The following is a 13,640-nucleotide window of genomic DNA, read 5'->3' on the forward strand; positions in this document are numbered from 1 at the left end:
TTACCACGTCCTGGTATATCTTCTGAAATAATGGCTAATTGAACAATATATTCATACAGAATGTTGAAGAAGTTTTTAATGAGGCAGAAAAATGTCAGCATTTCATTGGGTGATAAGTTTTTTATTTTCAGAACAGGTGGAAGTTATGAATTGCCAATTAGGAAAACTTTGATAACCCGGGTAATCTACGTTGCTTATCCAAAATTTATCTGAATTTGGTAGCTGTAAACCTGGAAATAGAATCATGACCTAGAGGATTCCCTAATGTTACATAATATATTTGTATAAAATTTATAATTTCATACAGATTGAAGTAACATAAAACTCATAATTAAAAAGGTGAATCTGTATGATTTTAATTAGTAAAACTCACTATTTTGCTTTATTGGCTTTTTGTTATTGCTGCTTTCTTCACAATGTAAGATGAACAAGAGAATTTAACAGCTAGTTGGTTTGATCATTAAGTAGTTAATTCTGGTCTCAAAAGAGATTGTTTCCTGCAAAGAATTAGGATTTACAAGATAAATAGAATGTGTAAGTAGAATAACTTGTTAAATTTGTATTTGAACCTAATTTCACCAATTGTCCATTGAGTAACTGATTTTATAGAATATACCTGGAAAAAAGTTTTCACTGAAGAATTGACATGCAAAAAATTTATTTTCACAGTAAATAATTTTGATAAACATTTTCTTTTTCTAAATGGAGAATAATGCGATCTGGAATCTTTCATACTCACTTTTGCTTCTGTAATGGCCCTTTAGGAGAACAACTGTCAACATTGCAGTTAAACTGTGATATTTGTGATCCTGTTAGATATGGAAGATTTCTTATTAGATTTCTATATAAAAGTCTGGTGTTAGTTTACCAGAAGATGAAGATAAAAAGAGTAGAAGCATATTTAGTGGCAAAGCACATTGTGATAATATGTAAAAGACTATTCTGTTTAGCTAAATTGCCTTGATTAAAATGCACAAACTCTGACATTAAAATTCTGTTCTTCATCACAACCCCAGGAAGCAAAGGAGAATAAACCCATCTGACATGACAAGAAATTAAATGTAAAGGGGGAGAACCCAACAAAAAGAAAAAGTCATGGCAATGACAAGTCAATATGTTTCAGTTATAACCATCAACATTAAGGGTCTCAATTCACCAATCAAAAGAAATAGACTGGCAGAATGGGTCAAGAAGCAAAATCCAACAATATGCTGCATACAAGAAACACACTTAATTCAAAAGGAAACTCATAGACTGAAAGTTAAAGGGTGGAAAACAATGCTCCATGCGACAGGAACCCGAAAAAAAGCAGGAGTACCTATCCTCTTGGCAGATCAAGTAGATTTCAAACCAACACTGATTAAGAGAGATGAAGAAGGACACTACATCCTTGTAAAGGGAACAATCCAAGAGGAAGAGATGACAATCATAAATATCTATGCACCAAACACTAGTGCACCCAACTACATAAAACAAATACTAACGAACATGAAAAGTCATACATGCAATAATGCGATTGTAGTGGGGGACCTCAACACCCCACTGTCACTAATAGATAGATCAACTAGACTAAAAATAAGTAAGAAAATACTAGAACTCAATCGAACTCTTGAACAAATGAACTTAACAGATGTTTACAGAGTCTTCCACCCCACAAAATCAGAATAAAGATTCTTCTCAGCTGCACATAGGTCATTCTCAAAAATAGACCAAATACTCACACATACAGCATGTTTAAGTAAGTGCAAAGGAATTGAAGTTATCCCCTGTATATTATCAGACCATAGTGCGATGAAATTGGAGATCCATAGCGAAAGAAACTCAAAAAATTTCATAAACACCTGGAAATTGAACAACACACTTCTGAATAACCAATGGGTCACACAGGAAATTAAAGAAGAAATCAGACAGTTCCTTCAATTAAATGACAATGACAATTCAACATATCAGAATCTATGGGACACAATGAAAGCAATCTTACAAAGGAAATTCATAGAAGTGAATATGCATATTAGGAAAACAGAATGAGCCCAATTAAATAACCTGATGCTGAACCTCAAGCTTCTAGAAAAAGAAGAGCAAGACAACCCCAAAGCTCATACAAGGGAGAAAATTATAAAGATCGAGGAGGAATCAATGCAATGGAGACTAAGAGAATGATACAAAAAATCAATGAAGCCAAGAGTTGCTTTTTCGAAAGAATCAACAAAATTGACAAACCTTTAGCCAACCTTGTCAGAAAAAGGAAAGAAAAGACCCAAATCCATGCAATTAGGAATGAAAAAGGTGAAATTACAACAGACTCAGCAGAAATCCAGAGGATCATCAATACCTACTTCCAGAACCTATATGCCAATAAGAAGGACAACATAGAAGAAATGGACAGATTCCTAGATACATATGAATTACCAAAGTTGAATGAAGAAGACCTAAAAACTCTGAACAACCCAATATCAACCAATGAAATTGCAAATGTAATTAAAAACTTATCAACTAAGAAAAGCCCGGGCCCTGATGGCTTCACTGCTGAATTCTACAAGACATTTAGAGAGGAACTACTGCCACTACTGTTTAAACTCTTCAATGAAATTGAAAAGGAAGCAATACTCCCAAATTCATTCCTGGAAGCAAGCATCACCTTGATCCCCAAAGCAGAGTAAGACCCAACTGAAAAAGAGAACTATAGGCCAATCTCACTAATGAACATAGATGCAAAAATCCTTAATAAGATAATGGCAAACAGAATGCAGAAGATCATCAAGAAGATCATACACTCTGATCAAGTGGGATTCATCCCAGGGATGCAGGGATGGTTCAATATATGCAAATCAATCAATGTAATACACTATATCAATATAACCAAGGACAAAACCATATGATTATCTCCATAGAAGCAGAAAAGGCATTTGACAAAATTCAACATGCATTTATGATAAAAACCTTACAAAAAATTAGAATAGATGATCTCTACTTCAAACTGATAGAAGCCATCTATGACAAACAAACAGCCAGTATCATACTAAATGGTCAAAAACTGAAATCCTTCACATTAAAATCAGGAACAAGACAAGGTTGTCCACTATCACCACTCTTGTTCATTATAGTTTTGGAAACATTAGCCATGGCAATTAGACAAGAGAAAGAAATAAAAGGAATAAAGATAGGTAATGAAGAAGTCAAATGGTCATTATTTGCAGATGACATGAGACTCTATATAGAAGACCCCAAGAACTCCACCAAAAGTCTTCTAGACTTAACAACCAAATTCAGTCAAGTAGCTGGTTACAAGGTCAACACACAAAAATCAATAGCTTTCCTCTACCAATGACAGACTCACTGACAGAGAAATAGGGCAAATAATTCCTTTCACAATAGCATCCAAAAAACTGAAATACCTAGGAATCATCCTAACAAAAGAAATCAAAGACCTTTTCTCTGAAAACTATGGCACTCTGAAAAGAGAGATTGAAGATGATATCAGAAAATGGACAGACATCCCCTGCTCCTGGGTAGGAAGGATTAATAGAGTGAAAATGGTCATACTTCCAAAACTGCTATATAGATTTAATGCTATTCCAAAATTGAGATCCCAGCAGCATCCTTCATAGACCTTGAGAAAACAATAGAAAAATTCATTTGGAACAAGAAGAGACCCAGAATAGCAAAAGCAATTCTAGGTAACAGAGACATGGCAGGGGGTAACACAATCCCCAACCTGCAACTCTACTACAAAGCCACTGTGATAAAAACAGCATGGTACTGGCAAAGAAACAGACTTGAGGACCAGTGGAACAGATTACAAGATGCAGAAACAATGCCATACACATTCAGCCATCTCATCTCCAATAAAGGAGCCAAACATCCTCACTGGAGGAAAGATAGCCTCTTTAATAAATGGTGCTGGAAAAATTGGGCTTCACCTTGCCAAAGATTAAAACTAGACCTGTATCTCTCACCATGCACTAAACTAAAATCAAAATGGATTAAAGATCTAAATATTAAAATAGAAACTCTGAACCAGTTGGAACAGAGGTTAGGTAGAACCCTTGAAGACATTGGTGTAGGAAAAGATTTTATGAACAAAACCTCAGTTTCCCGTGAACTAGCACAATCAACAAATGGGATGTCTTCTTATTAAAAGGCTTCTGCACAGCAAGAGAAACCACCAGCAGTGTGAAGAGACAATCCACAATGTGGGATAAAATCTTCACCTGCTCTTCCTCAGACAAAAGTCTACTATCTTGAATCTATAAAGAACTTCAAAAGATCAGACCTCCCAAATTTAAAGACCCAATCCAAAAATGGGCATCTGAAGTGAACAGATATTTCTCAGCCAAAGAAGTAGAAATAGCAAATAAATACATGAAAAAATGTTCATCACTGTTCCTTGGAGAGATGCAAATGAAAACAATGCTGAGATTCCATTTCACTCCAGAAAGAATGGCTGCTATCATGAAATCAACCAATAACAAATGCTGGTGGGGCTGTGGGGAAAGAGGAACCCTGCTCCACTGCTGGTGGGAGTGTAGACTGGTGCAAGCACTGTGGAAATCAGTATGGAGATACCTCAAAGAACTAGGACTGGAAGTCCCATTTGACCCTGCTATTCCACTGCTGGGGATCTTCCCCAAAGAATTAAAAGAATCATACCACAGTGATATATGTGCTCCCATGTTCATAGCAGCACAGTTTGTAGGGGCTAAAACTTGGAAACAGCCCAAATGCCCATCAACTGGAGACTGGATAAAGAAAACGTGGTTTTTTAAATAAAATGGAGTACTACTCAGCCATAAAAAATGAGAAATTAGAGACATTTATAGCTAAGTGGATGCACTTTGAGGCGATACTGTTAAGTGCAATAAATAGGACACACATGTGCAAATACCGAATAGTTTCTCTGGTGTGAGAAACTGAAAGTGTAAATAGGGACTAAATGTATAATAGGTAATGTGAAATAGGAAGAAAAGGGGCAAAGGGGAAGGAAGTGGGAGGACTAGGGGAAAGGATAGAAGGGAATGGGATTAATATGAGAAAATGGGAAAATAGGAACAAAATCTTTGTAAATAGGGAGGACCGGAGGGGTTGAACGGAGGACTGGGCAAGGGTGAAAAATAAGAACCAAGAGAGATTATGTAAAGGTGCAAATTTCCAATGATGAATGTCATTATATTGTATACCTAAAATGTACCAATGTTTAGAATGAATAATCGATAATGTAAAATAGGAAGAAAAGGTGCAAAGGGGTAGAGGTAGTGGGAGGGGCAGGGGAAAGGAAAGAAGGGAAAGGAAAAATGATGAGAAATGGAAAAAATGGAAATAAAGTCTTTGTAAATAGGGAAGGGTGGAGGGCGTGAAGGGAGGGCTAGGAATGGGGAAAGAATCAGAAGCTAGATGCATTATGTAAAGGTACAATTCCCAATGAGAAATGTAATTGTGTTGTATACCTACAATGTACCAATAAAAGAATTTAATATTCTTAAAAGAAAATTTTGTTCTTCACATGGAGAGTATTTCTGTCCTTGGACCTTGATCCAATTATTACAAAAGAATATTATAAAAAGATGATAATTACCTGTTGTATTTTGTCAGTGTCCGTTTTCCCTCTGTGGGAATAGCTCTAGTGTCACCTGAGAACAAAACACTTTCTTATTTTCTAATGACGATTATTTTTCCTTGTAATGTTCCCTCTTATATATGTGGTACCTCATAGTTTTTATGATTCTATGATATCTTGCTGTGAGAAAGAATAGTAATTACATCTAATTAGAAAAGGTTAAAATGCTGTGACTCACAGAAATAATGAAACTTGATTATGTTTTATACCAGGAATAAATCCCAAACCTACATTTTACACTTGAAATTAGCTTACAACCTGTTCAGCAGCATAATAACAACGTTATAAATGTCCATCACAGTGCTTCTCTGCTAAATGTGCTTTCTTCCATGCTTTGGCCTTGTTGTGAAGAACTCATCTTCTCCTAGGCAGAAAGATAAAAGCTAGTTCAATTATTTTAAACCTTAATTTGTATTATAGTATATTAATTTCATCTCAGGAATGTTAAATCACACTAACATGTAAGAAGTGGTTAATAGCTATGTCTAAGTGAAGAACAAACAAATAGAATTTTTAGTTTTGCTTTTTAATAGACCCAGAAATAATACATTATTTTCAGTTTTATTAAGATTTTCCAGGTTAAAAAAGATAAAATGCAATCTAGAAATGTTCATTTGCTTTTAAAAATGAGGAACACTTTATTTTCTCTTATTTTCTTTTATTCTTTCATTCATCTTTCCTTATTTATTTATTTATTTATTTATTTGCCTCATGGGCTCATCATGAGGTTTATTTTAGTTACAGTCCAATTCACAAAGATCCCTTTGTATATAGGCACTGTTCTCTTACATACACAGTTTTATAGTGGAGCAGAGGGAGACATTATACACAAATAGATTTGTTCTGTAAACACATATGAGCCTAGGGGTTGGGTTGATGGAAAGAGAAAAAGAAACTAGTATGAAAACTTCAAAAGGATTGGATTCTAATTCTACAATATAAGAAGTTCTCATTTATTCACCTGACATGAAAAACATAACTTTCTAAAATATGATGTGTTAAAATGTTTCCTTAAATCCAGTGACAAGATATTTCTGATAATAACTTGGTACATCATGAATTCCACCCCAGTAATCTGAGTCAGATATCCTCGTGGGTGATAAAATGTTTTTACTCCACAGGTGGGTATATGTGATCTGCAGCCGAATTATGTGGATCCAAGGCTATGGTCATGGTAACTATGAGAATCTTGTCTATCATAGACAAGATTAGACCTAGGAGATATGTTTATATGACTCAGCAATGCTACTGTGTTCTCTTCTGAGTGTCTTATGAAAAAAAGTTATTGGCCCAGGGATTTAGCTCAGTGGTTCTGCTGCCTGCCACCCAAGCATAAGGTCCAGAGTTCGATCCCCAGTACCAAAAAAAAAAGCTATTGAAAGTTCTATTAATAACTTTTCAGACAAAAATAAAATAGGAAGCATGAAAATAAATACACATTAATGATTTAAATTACCTTTAGGGGCTAACATTGATAATATTACTCTGAAGAGAAGGCAAATATTTTGACTTACAGTAATTGGGAATGGCCATTTTAAAAATAAGCAATGCTTATATTACAATATTTAAACACTTCTTTTTCAATTGTTTCTTTTGCATGGAAATAAGTGTGGCATTTCAAAATGGATTCTGTAAAGGTCATTATATAGAATAGCATATTATCAGTTCGATGTTAGAAATGAGTAAATATTTATGCTTAAGTACTATCATATAAAAGTGGTCAGAGTTAATGTGTTCCTATAGTATGAATTCATTTACTTGGCTCTTTCTCAATGTCATCACTTTTTGTAAATTTCATATTCAGTCATTATAGTCGTCCCAATATCCCTGGCTCCTTGTGCTTCTTTGGTTTCATCAGACTTATTCAATAAAATGACAGTCCTAAAATCCCAGTTCTCACCCTGCTCTGTTCTTGTGCACATGAGTGTGGTTAAAGAAAACAAAATAAAACAAAAAAAACAGTTCTGTTGCACTTCTCAATGACATCAAGCTTTAAATGTTTGTGCCTGGGTCTAGTCCTGTCATAGTTCATGACTGTGGCATGGTGCAAAAGGATGAGAGATTACTCAGAGATTACTTGTGGTCAATGTTCAATCCATACTCCAAGAGGGCCCAGGGGGCTGCCATTAAATGAAACCTCTCAGCTTGAGAAAATCTCAAATGACACCCCGAAGTGAGCCCTCTGTGGCCTTTTATTGATAGAACTAGGAAGCAAGGATAAAAGAAAAAAGAAGGGTGCTTGGGCAGGAATTCATATAGGGGACAGGAGAAGGACAGAGAAAGGTCAGTGAGGTCTGTTACATGACTGACCTGGGACCAAGCTAAAAGATAGATGGAGTATGGGAGGATGAAGGTCAGAGCATTCATTCCTTAAGGCAATGAGTTTTGATCCTACTTGGACTTGTGGCCCTATAGGCTGTCTTTTAATCTCTAACAATGTACTCTGGGAGGTTTTGGGCATATGGCTGAACATTCATCTCATACAATCTTCTGGCCATCACCCCCGCATGGCCCTTTTCCCATTCTCTTTTGTGTTTGCACACATTCTCTTTCCTCCTTAACCCTCAAATTCTGTCCCATTCCTAGATGGTGACCTACCTGTTTTCTTGAGGAAATTGAATAATCAGGAACAATATCCCACTGCCTCCCTGCACCACATACTGCCTTCTCATTTTTCAAAGATGAACTCTATGATTTAATTACTTTGTAAATCCTGCTCCTTGATATGTGCAAAGAAAAAACAAAAAACAAAAAACCCCAAAAAACAAGACCTCTCTCATCTCAGCTACTCAAGGACATGGCACCAACAATGCCCTGACATAAAATTTCTCCTCTCTACTGGATCATCCTACAAAAGTACAATTCATCTCTCCTCTTTCGTACACTTTCTTTACTTATCTTCCAGGGCAATATATTCTTGGTTATGCGCCTACAATACTGTTCTTGTTGGTCTCCTTGCTGGTTTCAGCATGTAATTCCTTTGCTATTTAAGAATATTATACTAGCATAGAAAACTAGAATAATACCAAACAAGAATGGTGTGTTCTACAAGTTAATGGCAGGTTCCAGTCACTGGGTAGGAGTAGAAGACCCTAAATCTTTCCAACAGGGTAAGTCTGTGCTTGCTCCAGGCATCTTCTGTCTGTTGAGCCCCATCTTAATCTGTTCGTGTTGCTATAGCAAAATATAAACTGGGTGACTTATGGGCAACTGAAATTTATTTTTTTATAGATTTGTAGATCTGTAAAAAGCTCTTGATCCAAGATTAAGAAAGCTGCGGATTTAGCGTTTGTTAAGGATCCATTTTCTATTTCATAGATGTCACCTTCTTGCCATCTTCCTTATGTGTTAGGAAGAGCAAGGCAAGCCTCTCTTATAAGGACATAACCCCTATTCATGAGTATGCTTCTCTCATCACTTAATCATCTTTAAACCATCCCATCTCCTGTTATCATTACCTTGGGGATTAGGATTTCCATATATGAATTATGAGGGACACATTTAGAATGAGTCTTCACCACAATGGTAGTTCCCACATTGTCATCTGTAAGAAGGCTTATGTGGCTGGGAGAAAGTGTGAACGTTGCATGAGACTTGGGTAGTGTGATATTTCCAGCACATTTGCACCTTGTCCTGAGTGTTAATGAATCCCATCTCTCTCCCTTTGCTTTTCATTATATGGTTTAATTGATTCGATAAAATGTGTGCTTTGAACATCTTTATTTGGTCTGTGAATATTTCTGTTTTATAACATTTGAAATAGCTGCCTTGTGGTATATTTGGAGGCTACCATTATCTCAAAGTGATTTCTTCCCTACAAAAAAACCAAAATCATAGTGTTTGTACCATTCTTGAAATACAAATATTCCTTGCTTAACAATCTACCTGTTTTAAGGACTGTTCGGACTTCAGACCAAGCTGAGCTGTTCAGACTTATGACTTGCACCCATCTTTTTTTTTGGTACAGTTTCATACAACTTGTTTCTAGAGCCTGCCTCAATTTTTTTTTTTTTGGTACACCATACTGTACCTTGTTTATGCAGTACTGTAATTTTTGCTGATTGCATTGTACAGAACTTGAATTTTATGTTCTGTTATAGATTACAGTACTACATGTAAGAGTTATGGAAATAAGAGCAAAGTCATCCAGTTGGCGTTTCCTTTGACCATTTGTTCTAAATATTGTAACATATATACTATATACAATTCCTCATTTAGCAACCAATTCATTTTACCACCTAGTTGCAGGACTGGAGCTTGGTCCTTAAATGAGGAATACCTGTAAATTGTTTCTCAACTGTAAACAGTTATGTTATTACTTAAAATAATTTTCTTTCATGCATACATTAATCAGGTAAGCAAAATAGACTAAAATTCTGATATTAATATTCAAGTAGCTTTTTCTGTCTTTATTTTGCTATGCCATTAAGCTCCTTTCACAAACATCTAATTTACTTTTGTTTGAACTAAACAGGTAATGTATTTTTGTACAAATTTTGGGTTGAATTTGTGCACCAATACTTGAGAACCTTCTTTAGAACTCTGTGTAGTATCAGCATTACTACACTGTAGGGTTAAAATGTAGCACTTGGTTCTGCCTGATCTGTTTGTTATGTGTTATGTTCTTGAATTCTGTGAATGAAAAACACTGTATCCTCTTCTGCTGCTAGTAATATAAGGCAATAGTAAGGCAAAAAGGGACCCCTAAACTTCACATACTATTACTTTCATCCTTGTTATTATTAATCCCTACTATTAACAACAGAATGTTAATAAATTGATATGTTTACTCTAGGTGAAAGCACTAATAATGTTTAAAAGTTTCCACTCTCATGTAGCTGAAAATTGACAAGTTGATGACAATTCAGAAAAAAGTCATTGCCGCCAGGAGAAAAAGGGATTTTTCTCAAATTATAATAAGAAACATTTCTTACTTAAAGCTATTATTAAGTGGGCATGGCTGCATACCAAACACTCTTAGGGACTTTGCTCATTCATTTCTGTCACTCACAGTCCAGGCAGAAAGAACATGCTATGACAAGATTCCTCCCTTCCTGAACATTCGCTTCACCGAGACAGTGGAGCAGGTGTATTAAGGCCAATGAGATGACAAAATATAGGAAGGAATCTGAACTTCAGGGGTCGACTGATTTCCACATGAAAATTGGTGCCAGTAATGAGTGCAAGCTGGTTGAGTTGATAAATCTAATTGCTGTTTCTCTTTGAAAAGGTTCAGAAAAATTGGTGGTGGAAGATGAGGGCTTTTTGAGAGCTCTTCTACAGAGTGTGCTTTCATTTAAGTAATGGGCAGAGCAAATGCAATCCATGGCAACTCTACCATGGGAAAGGCAAGTTCTGTGCTTTAATTGATGCGGTGCTCCAGCAAAAATGTCCCACATGAATGCCTTGTCTTCCTCATAGACTCCTGCAGCTGCTCCTCCCCTGTGCTCCCACTCTTCTCTCCAGCCTTCTGTTTGCTGCAGACATAGGAGCCCTCACACTCTTTCTACAAAGGAGAAACTTTAAACTCTATAGATGCAAACCTGTTCCTCTAGATCACAGTGCCTGAAGGCTTAGCCTCCTCTGACCTCTCACTCCTTGCCTTGCTGATTGTCATTCAGGTGTCTTGTCCTGGCCCCTCTTTTTTCTCCAAGAACTTAAGTTTGTTTCTACCCTAGATTTGTCTTTCTTCTGACAGAGATATCGTCTTTCTCTCCTTCTAGCCCACAAAACTTTTGCTTTGACAGTTTTTCCTAACTCAGACCTCAGCTTTTGTCCATATCCCCTCTTGGCTACTTTTTAAATTAGCCTCTTCTGTTCATCCTCTATTATCATGTTCTGTTTGGTTTTACTTCTTCCATGGATTTTATAATCATAGGAATTATATTTTATTTGTTGTTCCTTGTTTGTTTTATATTTTTCCCATTAAAATACATGCTTCATGTGCGCATAACACAGGTTTCTTGCTCAGGGTGGTGCGCAAGCATTGAGAAAAACAAGTGCCACTCAAGGTGTTTGCTAAATGAATGATCAATTCACAAAAATGGGTATAATTAAATACAGTGATTTTTTGGTAGCTATGTTCTGTGCTCAGTGTAGAATTTTCCATATACCATTCACTAACTCTGGTATGTACAGCCTGTTTATTAAAAAGCTCATAGTCATTCATCAGTTTATATTAGGAAAATCTTAGAGAAACTGAAAGGAATTATCCATCTATTAATTCAAAGCAAGTTCACAATGCAGCAATAATTATATATAGAATATAGATGTCCCATCCTTTGGCTCCACAGTCAGTAGCTAGAGGCTCTCAGAGATGTCACAAAGAATAGAGTTAGCAAAAAAAACCAAAAAAACAAAAAAACAATAGAGTTAGCCCTGCAGCTTGAAGGCCCGTGCAGGGAGGCATTTCAAGCAGTGAATGCAGCAAGAGAAGGGAATATGTGTTTTTAGAATTCAAGGTGCATTTGGGAGCTTTCAGGACTCTGGGAGTGGCTGATATGAGAATGGCCATGGACTGGTGGTGACCTTGGACAGATGTAGAAGAACTAGTTTGGACAGACTGTAAGAACAAATCACCAACCAACGTTCAAGCTCATAACATGAAAAGCTTTGTGCTGAGGAGGGATGGAGATGAGAATAAGTATATGGAATAAGAGCAATGCTTTTTTTTTTGTTACCATGGATTGAACTCGGGACCTTGCACTTGCAAGGCAGGAGGCAGAACCACTGAGCTAAATCCCTGGCCTTTAAAGGCAATGCTTGATAGCCTATTACAGAAAACTTCCCTAAGCACCTGCAGGAGCTAGTGCTACACTCAGCAAAGTACAGGATATGGTTTTGAGGAATCCTAGCTCTGCAGCTGACTGGCTATGTGGTCTCTATGAAGTTGCCGAACCTGTGTCACCTCTACTTTCCATGGCATGGCTCCCTAAGATCGATTCCAAATGCATTTGTACTGCTCATAGGAATTGTGTCAGTGAAAGGCCTAGATTATGAGTCATCTGCACTACCATTTAAATAATTAATGATAGTGTATAAAGAAATACTGACATTGCTGCTAGAGCCATGTTGTGAATGATCTGTGGAAGAAGTTGGTTGAGGCGTTAGAGTTAGCACTTTGCAAAGCTGAGATGAAGATGTAAAGGGGCTGCACAAGAAGAGACAGCTGGGTTGTCCATAGCAGTAGTTGTCCTTCTGTGCATCACTAATGCATTAAATACCCTATTCCTGCCTGACAGTTCATGTACCTCTTGAGATATGGTAGAAATCTAGAAATCTAGGAGTAGAAGCCTTGCTTTGAAAGAGAAGAAAGCTTGCAGTGGCTATATGAATCACACAGGACATCACAAACACTCCATCTGTGCCTCCCTAATGAAGTACTAAACATTACTCTCATCTATGAGGTGCTTAAGATGTGCTGGGTATTCTTACAACATGTGAATTCATTTGATTTAACAAGAATTTAGGACGTAGATATTATTAATTGTCCCCATTTTGTGGGGAGAAAACTGATTATGTGAAGAGATTGAATAACTTCCTGAAGATTATACATTCTACATATGCTTGGACTAGAATTCATTACCAGACAATTCTGGCTTGAGTAGACACTTGGCCACTATTTTATATCGAGAACACCTTATTTTAGTAGATTTCAGATTTTTATCAGTACATATTTTACAGTATAATTGTTTTCATTGTGACTAAGTATAAACATGCTTTGATCCTATTCCTGATCTCCTTCCTCTTTTCTTGCAAGTCTTCCTACTACTTTCATGTTGTCTTTTTCTCTAGATTCCACATGTAATACTTATGTTTCTGAGTCTGGTTTATCTGGCATAGCATGATGATCTCCTGTTCCTTTAATGTTTCTGTAAGTGACATGATTTTGTTCTTTATGGGTGAATAATACTACATTGTGTGTGTACTGTATACCACATTTCCTTTAATCATTCATCAGGTGATGGATGCCTAGGCCAATTCTTTGGTTGGGTATTGTCAACAAAACTACAATGAATATAATTAT

The sequence above is a fragment of the Heterocephalus glaber genome, unplaced genomic scaffold (assembly GCF_053883595.1).
Source record: "Heterocephalus glaber isolate CG9 unplaced genomic scaffold, H.glaber_assembly_v1.0 deba00001606, whole genome shotgun sequence".
In the NCBI taxonomy this organism is placed as follows: Eukaryota; Metazoa; Chordata; class Mammalia; order Rodentia; family Bathyergidae; genus Heterocephalus; species Heterocephalus glaber.